This window comes from Cibotium barometz, chromosome 30 (assembly GCF_041138505.1).
Source record: "Cibotium barometz isolate CiBa-2024 chromosome 30, ASM4113850v1, whole genome shotgun sequence".
NCBI classification, from domain to species: Eukaryota; Viridiplantae; Streptophyta; class Polypodiopsida; order Cyatheales; family Cibotiaceae; genus Cibotium; species Cibotium barometz.
Window position 1 is genome coordinate 23,777,676 of NC_141075.1, and position 11,117 is coordinate 23,788,792.

Sequence of the window (11,117 nt, forward strand, 5' to 3'; positions counted from 1 at the left end):
CTTATAGCCTTAAATTTTGCTAACTTCATTGGAAAAATGCATTCTGTTTAAAGGGCATTAGGGTATTTGCATCTGATGTATTCTTGAAATTTCTCGCATCCCTTGGTGTCTACGTGGAACATTGGATTTTTCAAATCTTCCATGCTTTTTTCATAGAGCTAGGTCTATGTGGAACATGGATCTAATAATACATATAAAGGGATGGCAACACAGTATACACTTCTCCCATATTGATAGTTGCACAAACAACTCATTAACAAGTTGTTCAAAGGACATCATTAAGGACTACGATGCCTCAAGGAAAAAGAAAGCAATGTTGAAAAACAAGGATCAAGGAGTCACTTTGGCCTGAGAATAATATTGTGGTGGATGAGCAAAGAAGATGCAAGATTTACAATGAAATGGTATGCTGTTTTGACCAACGCACAAGGGGGTTCGACTTGGTGTCAAGAAAAGAAATCTTCCAACAGCTCCTTCTTCATCCCTCTTTTTCAAGGATGTGCAAGAATCAAGATAAGAGCTTAATGTTTAAGCAATACTTGTGTTGAATATCTGCAACACCTTAACCTTAGTGAAGTAGCCCCGACAAGCTCTTCTTGAAAATATTTACTATGATGATGTGTGGTGAACTCAAATGGATCATGTGAATCTCATGATGTGAACATTACAAAGGCTACTAAAATGTTAGGGATTTATAGGAGGAATTTTTACTCATTAAATCTTGTTTATCCATAGATGAGGATGGACTATTACCATTATCAACATGCCGAAGACTACATAAGCACTCTTACACACATGAGATGAAAGACATTGTGTTTCAATTTTGAGCTATTGAGACACGAGTGTCTCCCAACAAAAAAGATGTATATCATAAGAGGATAGGAGGAAACACCTTTTTCAAACATCCTATTCATCTTCTTGACAAACCATGGGTTTTGTACATGAACCATTCTATTACCACTACTTTTGGTAGTCTCTAGAATGCTCACTAGTGTACTACCTTCTAGATCCCTAATGCATAACATTTCATTGTATGTTTGTGGCTCTTTTGAACTGCCAAGATTTTCTAAGTATTTTAAAGCAGTATCACATTGCTTTAAAGCACTTTCTCAAAGTGATTTAAAGCATTGTGAGAAAGTTCTTTGAAGCAATGTGAGAAAGTGCCTTAAGCACTGTGAGAGAAAATGCTTAATGTGAGGAAGTGCTTTAAAGCACTATCTCACAAGCACTTTCTCACTATACTTTCAAAACAAGCACTTTCTCATAATGCTTTCGAGCACTTTCTCATAGTGCTTTAAATCATTGTCTCACTGTGAGGTTTAAAGAACTTTGAGAAAGCTCTTGAAAGCATTTTGAGAAAGTTCATAAAAGCAATGTGAGGAAGTGCTTCTAAAACACTGTTAGAAAGTGCCTATGTGATAGTGCCTTAAAGAACTTCCTCACAGTGCTTTAAGGCAATTGCTCATAGTATTTTAAAGCACTTTCTATAGTGCTTTTAAGCACTTTCCCACTTTGCTTTAAAGAACTTAACTACTACTTTTTCAACCTATTAGGTGCTTTCTACTACTCGATTCTAACAAAGTTGGTTGGAAGATTACATGCTCTACATTATAAGATCTATTGTGTATTTTCCATTCTATAGCAACAAAAAGATGAGCTATAAAGAAAAATAATATGCATTTTCTTAAAAATTATTACATGTTCATAATATTGTAGTAGTAAAAATGTATCACAACTATCTATCCACAACTTTGTTGAGTCAATAGCAAAGAATCCACTTTTATCTCTTTTTCTCTATTGTATTTGGACCATTGCAAACCACAACTATCTATCCACAACTTTGTTGAGTCAAAGTAAGGAATCCACTTTTATCTCTTTTGCTCTATTGCATTTGGACAATTGAATATTAAGAATGAATATGTCAAATTGTCTAAAATTCACATTTATGATATTTTGTATGATTCCACAAAAATCAAGATTGGAGGTGAGAAGATTTATATCATCGGAACTCTCGCTCAACTCTCTTGGAGAAAGTTAGCTATTACTCCATAATCAAAAGTCGTTCTTCTCTTATCTATATGCTCCACACAAAAGTGATTGACCTCGGGATAATGCTCCAAATTTGCGATACTACAATAAACATCTAAGCAAAAAACTATCAATAATATGAGAAAATTAAATAAATAGGGCTATGTATATGCGTCAACTTACTTACATGCCATTGTATCCTCTTGCAAACTCCATCTCTTGCTCTCATTGATCCTTTCATCATTATCCCTTGCTTGCCTAAGTGTATCCTCTAGCCATCTAAGTGACATCTATGGGAAGAAGTGTAAGATCGGGCGAGTATGGCAGATGTCTATGTCTTCTCCTGAAAAAGTCTTCTAGCATTTGTTCTTTCCACGTGTGCCTCTTTATACCTATCAATCCACTTTTGCATTTTTGGGGAGAATTCAAGATATACAATTATGTTGTAAGGATTCATCCATCTTACAAGTGATCAAATTTCTTACGAGTAATCACATTTCTTTGTGGTACCTCTAGTCAAACTATACGCTCATCATCTTTGTTATGTCAAAGTCATGGCATACATGGATCTATTTGACTAAGAAACTTTAAGATATATACTGGTGATTCTTGAACTAGCCAACCTTCTACCATGCTCCCTTTAGGCCTTGCCCTTTGTCTCACAAAACCCTTTAATGTCTTCATAAATCTTTCCAAAAAGAACATCCATCAACTATGCATAGTACTTTACTATTGCAACTACCATCACAACCTCATCTACCACCTGTATTAATAAGTGCACTTGGATAGTGAGAATAGATATTAGAAAATGCTGCTTAATTAAGCACACTACTTCTATCGAGTTGAGTCTTACCAGATTAAAAGTTGATCCCTCTGAGAAATCCATCTTACTAATCCATTGATCTTATAAATGGCAATCTTAATTGTTACGCAGTCTTTGATTACAATAGGAAGCATAAACTACAAAGTAATACCATCCATTACAATAGAGAGTTCAGACACTTTCACCACCATTGATGAAATAAAAGAGCTTGAAAATCTATATACTTGTAAGAAATTGTACCGATCATAAGACTTTAGGCCACTTAACTTATTATTTTTTGTGAAGGCACCCTTGAGGCAATGTATATGACCCATTGGTGTGTGAAAGGATGTAATCAACTTCTTCACTCTTGTCTCCTCCCTCTTGGATTAAATCCAAGGTGCATGCAACTTTGCCATCCATAGTAGTATGTAAAGAGTCTACGCATAAGACTATATACACATAGTCTATTTATTGCATAGTCTTAAGGTGTATGCATAAGACTATATGCATAGAGTCTATTACATAGTCTTAGGGTGTATGCATGGTAAGGTGGTACGCTTTTTGTACTTTAAACCTCTAACACGTTTGCGAGAAAAATAGGTAATATTTTCTCAAAAAAGAAACATCTGGCATCTTTCAAAGATTCCTTACAAAAAAGACCTTTTTTAAGGGTTTTTTTGAAAATATTATACTCATTAGTAAAGCATGTCCAAAAAATGACAAAATTTTGGGCACTGTGTACAAATTTGACATGATACAAAATGACAAATAAACTCAAAAATTTGAGATTTTTTGAAAAAATGTTACTTGAAAAGTAGACAAATTCTCAAATAAAAGTACAAATTCATGCCATAATTTGGAGTCTTACATTAACGATTGGAATGCCAATAAAAAACCATACTCTGCTCAGTGCAGCTCCCACACTACTTATTCTTCACTACTACTACTGAGTCCTCCACTATCATTAGTGGGGCAGTCTCATCCCCCTGAGGAAGTTGATGATCCTCCTCACTATCCACAAGTACATTTCCCTCCTCTAAGTGTGAACTCTTGGAGGAAGAACTCCACTACTTCGTTGGTGTGTCCATGGCACATTTGGTGATGAAGTGTTTGCATGCTTCCCAACATTCAAAGTAGGAATTTTTTGCTTGAGAAGATACTGTAGATTTTTGTAATAAGTAACCAGCTTTTATGAGAGTAAATTCATAAACTAAAATATCCACATCTACAACCAAGTACCAATAGACTAGTGCTTGGATTGTTTTTGTTTCTCTTTCGTTTTCCCTTGCCATGAGCCTCGCTTACCATCTATGGGCTGTACTTTCCTTCAAATTCATTTTTGTGTGTTATCTTGAACCAATGCATAGTTAGAGAAATTATTTTATGAGATCCTTCATTTTCATAGATACTTATAACTTTAGCAATCCAAAATGGATGGCCTAAAGCATCCCCATGTGCTAGAGTAGCTACTAAAGTGCCTTCCCTTATGTCTTGTGCATCACCATTCCACATCTCTTGAAGTCGTAACTGCCTTTCTATGGAGCGTCGAGATCCTAAATACATCTCTCGTGATTCACCATGTAGCAGTTTCTCAATCTCTATAGGTATTGTTATCGATGGCCATACAAATGTAGTGTTTAAATCCTAATTATTATGAAGACACCTCTCAAGTATGTATTCTTGTTCTATGAAGAAGTCATCCCACCATTCCTTTGCTTGATCACCTATGTATTGCTTTTCCTTTTCAATTAACTCCTTCCTCTTCTCAATACGCTTCTTAAAATCCACACCATGACCAGTCTTTGTTGCCTCCTTTACTTCTTTGGAGCTCTCTAAAGGTGTCATCTTAGTTGCCTTCATTGTCGTGTTTGGAATAAACTTGAGGAATGCTAAACCACATGTAGGCAACCCCTCTACATCTATTAAAAATTTCTTACCACCATAAAGCAAAATTTGCTCACTGTTCTCTGATTTCTTTATCAAAAGGCATGTTGGTAGCTTAAATCATTGAGTTGCTCCAAGCACCTTGGTTTGTCAGCTCTCCATATACATTGACAAAATGTTTGAAATATAATGTTTCTTTGAGATGAAGTATGACAGGCTTTGGTATGTAGCTTGTACAATAAGTTCCATCATAGCAGGCAAACTAAAATCATTATGACGTGATAATTTTTTGGAGAATGTGCTAAAATTGTTATGACGTGAGATTTTTGGAAACATTGATGCCATTAGTGGCAAAAAGGGGTCGTAAAACTAGGAGTCAGGAAGAAGAAGAACAAGAAGATAAATCTAAAGAAGAGGAGAAAAATAAGAAGAAGAAGAAGTCATCTAGGAGAAAAATTGGACAATCTGACTTTCCTCTTGGACAAGGATCTCCTAGTTATGACCTCTTAACAGATCTTAGGGAGAAAACAGCACAAATCACATTTGGGCAGCTTTTGGCACTCTCTCCCAAGCTCAGAAAGGAATGGGGTAAGCTGGCTAGCACAAGGGAATCTAAGAAAAAGAAGAAGAGGGATAATGGGACTCCTATGGCTCAAAAGGTGGATATTGATGTAGGAGATGATGTGCCTATGATTGATGTCATCATTGAGGGGCAAACAGTTTCTAATGCATACATTGATGGAGGTGCGTCAATCAATGTCATGAGTGAAAAAACAATGAAAGATGTTGATTTAAAGTTGTCTTCTACCAACTCTCCCTATCGCATCAAACTTGCTGATAATACTAGGGTGAAAACCTTAGGAATTGTCAGGAATTTGGGAGTGGATGTATGTGGTATTTCTGTGCCTACAACTTTCCAGGTCATTCCTACAAAGCCTAATGCTAGGGCTTACCCATTGATATTGGATAGGCCATGGCTTCGCCAAGTGAAGGCAATTCAAAAGTGGGAGATAGGTGATCTTATTCTACATGGTGAGAATAAGAAGGTCCACTACAATATCAAGAGTCGTCGCAAGAAAGTGGTAAGAGGTGAACCTTCAACTTCTGAAAGTTCAGAGTCAGAGTCATCTGATGAAGAGGAGACAAGTGGTAGCTCCGAAGACTCCATCTCAGAAGGGGAGGTGGAGGGAGTTGCATTTGGTCTTTCCCTGGGAAGGGATCGAGGGGATGCTGAAGACAATGGAGCCTTGGAAGGGGAAGCTTCTTCAACCATGTTCAAGAAAGATGTGGACCTCACTAGTCTTCACCAATAGAATGAGCTTCTTCTTGATGAGTCCATAGTAGGTATTGAAAGGGAGAATTACTTAAAAATGTTGGATGGATTTCCTAATCTTTTTGCAAACAGCTACTCATCACAAGTACACCAAGTTACCCTAGTAGAGCACAAGATTGATCTCAAGCCCCAAAGTAAGCTAGTGGTACAGTGGCTAAGGCGTTTGGGAGTAGTGCAAGCAGAGGTGCTTAAGAAGGAGGTAACTAATTTGCTTGAAGCTGGATTTATTTTTCCAGTAGAGAATTCAGAGTGGATTTCCCCAGGTGGAAAATGGCGTGTGTGTGTGGACTTTTGCCCTCTGAATGCACAAAGAGGGATTATTATCCTCTACCCTTTCAGGATGAGATTTTGGATCAAGTTGCAGGTCATGAATTGTATTCAGTGTGTGTGATGGATACTCTGGATACTTTCAAATCCGAATTTGTGAAGAAGATCAAAGGAAAACCTCATTTATCACCCCTTTGGGAGTGTATGCCTATAGGGTGATGCCATTTGGCTTGACCAATGCACCAGCAACTTTTCAACGCTTCATGAGTCAGGTATTTGCACCTTACTTGGGAATGTTTATAAGGGTCTTTTTGGATGATTTTTGCATTTATTCAAGCCGCATGGATCACTTAGAAAAGTTGAGGTTGGCCTTGCAAAGCATTGATGATGCAAAAGGGTGTCTTAATCCTGGAAAATGCCACTTGGCATGAAGGAAGGTGGTTCTCTTGGGACATGTTATCTCAAAAGAAGGCATAGAGATGGATCTTGAGAAGGTGCAGGCAATTGTGGCCCTCCCACCACCTACCAGTGTGTGTGGTCCATGCCCACTACACAAGCCATGCAGCCAAAGAGCTTTTGAAGTGCAAAGCGCCAGGAAAAGCCTATGTGAAGAAGGCATCACCAAGAATGCTAACAAGGCATTGTTAGTACTTAGGAGCAAGGTCCTACTTTGTTTTTGTAGTATCTACCTAGGAGACTACTGTGAAGGTGTGCTTTTGCTTTGTTTATTGGAAACTTGGACCCACAGGCAATAGCAAACACTCTCCCTTGGAACACACTGCAGGGGCCTAGCCGTACAAGTAAGATTAAGGAAGACCAGAAAAATTTGTAATCAATTCAACCACTAGGCATGTACAGCTTTGATATCTATTTTTAATATGAGTTTCGTTTGTTTTTGTGTGAAAATAGAGTAATTTTGAATGTGTGAACTTAAAACTATGTCAAAACACGTCCCTTACATATGTTAGAAGGTAATCATTATGTATGTCCCACTGTGTATACATCCCTTATAATGTCAAAACATATCCCTTATGTACACATCAAAACACATCTCTTACATATGTCTGAAGGTAATCATTACGTATGTCGTGCCGGGCACACATCCCTTACTGTGTCAAAACATGTCCTTTACGTATGTTGTGCCATGTATATATCCCTGAGTTCTACACATTTCCAAGCCCATGGAATATCAGACGATGTAGCAAACGGTGCACCCAACAATTTTTGATGAAACAAAGGCGAGTTTGGCACATTTTGAGCCCAATAAGCACCAAAGGAGGTTACAGGGACCAAATTATGTAGCCAAGAGCCAAGACAGTACGACATGTCTTCTGGCTGTAAAATAGCCAAAAGTCATGCCGTACTGGCCTGGCTCCTAGCTACATAATGTCGCCCCTTTTATAGCTAGAAGTCGCACCATACCGACCCGACTCTTGGCTATATAATCTGGCCCCTACAACCCTCCCTGGTGCTTATTAGGCTCAAAATGTAAAATAGCCAAGAGTCGTGCCGTACTGGCTTAACTCCTTTTGCTGTATAATCTAACCCGTGCAACCCTCCTTAGTGCTTATTGGGCTCAAAATAGGCTAAACTGGCCTTTGTTTCATTAGAAATTGTTGCTTGGTTATCTCAGGCCTTACAGGTTCATATGGCATTCTGTGATTGATTATCTACAACATGTATCTATCCTAAATACCTCAATATTTAAAAAATGAATGCTTTATGTGATGGTATTTTTGAAACACACAAGCCTGACATGCATTCGAAAAAATGAAAAGTAAAAGACAGTATTTGACAAGATATTAAAACCAAAATATTGATTCTTTTATTTAAAAAAGGTATTACAAAGCAGACCATATCTACATTATAACTAGAAAGACTAGGTGGTACTAGGATTTAAAGACCTATTAGCGTGGAGCTGCTAAGCTAGCTGTAGATCCTTGGGCATTAGAGTGTCCCTCTTAGCATGGATGTGGCATAAGATGGAGTCCTCAAATAGCCCTACAAAAATCTCTTCAGAGGCCTCCTAAAAAGCCATTATAGCATTTTCTTGGACTTTGTGGTCTTCCAAGCCTACCATGTCCATGACCTCTTTTACTACTCTTGTGAAAGATGCCTTTAGCATTAATAAATCTGTGCTTTTTTCATATTTTCATATCTCCTAGAGTGCTTTGACCCCAGGACCGCTTCGCCTTCTCTGCCTTGGTGGAATGATTGGTGGTGGGAGTGGCCTTAGTTGATTGGCCCGTAGGGCATGATCATTCTTAAACTTTATTCTTCTTTGGTGCAAGGCTTCCCTGGCATCCTCCTCCTCCTCCTACTTCTGCTCTTCCTCCATTTGGCGAGCTTCTTCTTCATACTTTCACCGCTGCTCTTCCTAGTTGGCTACTTCTTCCTCTTCTTTTATTAGTGTGTTTCTACTTGCGTTCTTTCCTTGGCATCTTCCTTGCTTTGTGAGCTTTGTGCTCTTCCTCGAACATTCTGGGCACTTTGTGTTTGCTTGCTTTCATCTTCACTCTTTTGACCTATAGATTGAGCTGGTGCTTGCTACCTTAGATCTTGAGATGCTTTGCCCAGCCTTCCTCTATTTCCCATATTCATTTCTAGCTTTGGAAAGGTTGGAAAACACTAATTTGAAGGTAAATGGCTCAAACGGAGTCAAAGTTCTTACCTTGCCTCCTCAATGTTCGCCAAGTTCTGAATACAAGCTAGGCCTTGAAGGATGTCATGTGCATCGTGATTGTGCCTGGTGGGACTATGGGGAGTGGAGTCCGTGTTGCTCTAGGTGGTTCCTCACCTGTGGCTTAAATGGCAAGAATTATTTCAAAGCCTTAATACAGGGGAGCCATCGTATTAGACCCAGTCACCACCGACTCAATAGGTTTGAGCTAAGGGGGAATGATAGGGTTAGGGATGGGGGTTTCTCAACTGTGGTGATTGAATAGAGGTGGATTCTATAACAATGTGGATGATGGAAATATGGAGGATGGGAGGGGATCAAGAGGTCATCTACAAAAAACTCATCTACCAGACGATTATGATTAGGAGATGGCAGGTTATCAACAAGTTAGTGCTCATGGGTGGTGAGGTTTCTGAGCTAGATATATCTATATCTATACTACTTACATGAACTTGAACATGCATGCCTTACTAGATCTGCTTGCAATGCAATATTAGTTGGTGCTGCAGAGACAACATGACATGCAATTTTCTTTGTCCTTACCATACAATGAATAAAATAAAGAGTGAGAGATATTTATAGAAATGACCACTCTATAATAAGTGACTTATCTATAAGTAGACCCATTTATAAGTTATTATTAGTACATCTCCATAACTCTTAATAAAGTTTTAAACTGTGGAGTTTATTGGCACAATAATTTCTTGCCATGTCGACATCGTGTTGCAAACCATTGCCCACTAGCCTTCCCGCGCACGTGAAGCTACCCATGCAAAGCTTCTTCACAAACTTATAATCCAACATGGGGGAACATATGTGTTAATCCAACATGGATTAACAAATATGTTCCTCCATTTGAGAAGGCACTATAAAAGTTGTACATTATGAGATACTGGCCACCCAAGGCCTTAGTTAGTAAGTTTTGGGTGCCCAACTGTGAATAAGGGCCAGTTGTATATAAGGTATTTTCTCATAATGAATGGACACAATCCCCCTTTGTGCTATGAGAGCTCTTGCCTTGTCTCTTGAGAGAGAGTGTGAGAGTGTACTCTAGTGCATGTGCCTTCTCTATGCTTGTGTAGAGGAGTGAGAGAGAGAGATTACCTTGTGTGGTGATGCGAGCAACTCTACGGTGACAGTGTGGAGGTGGAGCTTCTCAAAGTGAGCTTGGAGACCTCAACGGACACAAGCTCAAAGCATTGATAAGTACCCTACGACGGTTGTGATCTATTGCTCCTTTCAATGGTGAATGTTTACAGTTCCTTCTTGGGAGGTGTGGTAGCCCATAACATTTTTTGGCGTCGGGGAAACACCATTGTTTCGTTTGTCCTCCTTGAGTTTTAGCTCCCACTATACATGTTTCATCATTGCCCTTGCATTCAGGTAGTGCATTGTGTAAAGAATGAATGGATAAGGTTTGAGTGGAAGTAAAGATTTGTGAGAAATTGTTTGTTTCTATTGTGTGGGTGAGTACTTGGGTGACCTTAGAGGAAAACTACACCATTTTTTCTTTTAAATTTTGATGTTGGTATCACCAAACTTATTGGCATGAACGAGCAGGGTGATACTCTATTTTTTCAAAAAAATCACAAAAATAAGGAGCCATTCGAACTTGAATTACACTCCTTACTACTAGCACAACCATTTTGGAGCATCTGGATAGGTAATTTACACCCAATCTTCACTTTGTCGATGCGGGAGTTAACACATAAAAGTGTAGGAAAACAGTTCACGACGTGAACCATTTCTTGCTATCTCAGGAGCATGAACCGCTTTCGTAATCAGCGCCACAATCATTATGTATTTCAACTACATGTTTGAGGGGAATGCCTCTGCGTTGCGCGAATGATTTGGTAACAATTTATGTAGCCTCGGAGTGCTTAAGCTTATCTTCCTACCTTTTGCGGGATTACCTTGCTAAACTTGACATCTCTGACACAACAGATGCTACGAAATCTTATCCCGTAAATTAGCAGAGAATACTTCACGACGTGAACTATCTACCTTTTCATGGCATGAACCATGTTTGGACTCAGGATGTGAAACACTTGCCTTTTCACAGCGTGAACTATTCAACACTTCATGACGTGAACCATTGCTTACTACTTCACAACGTGATC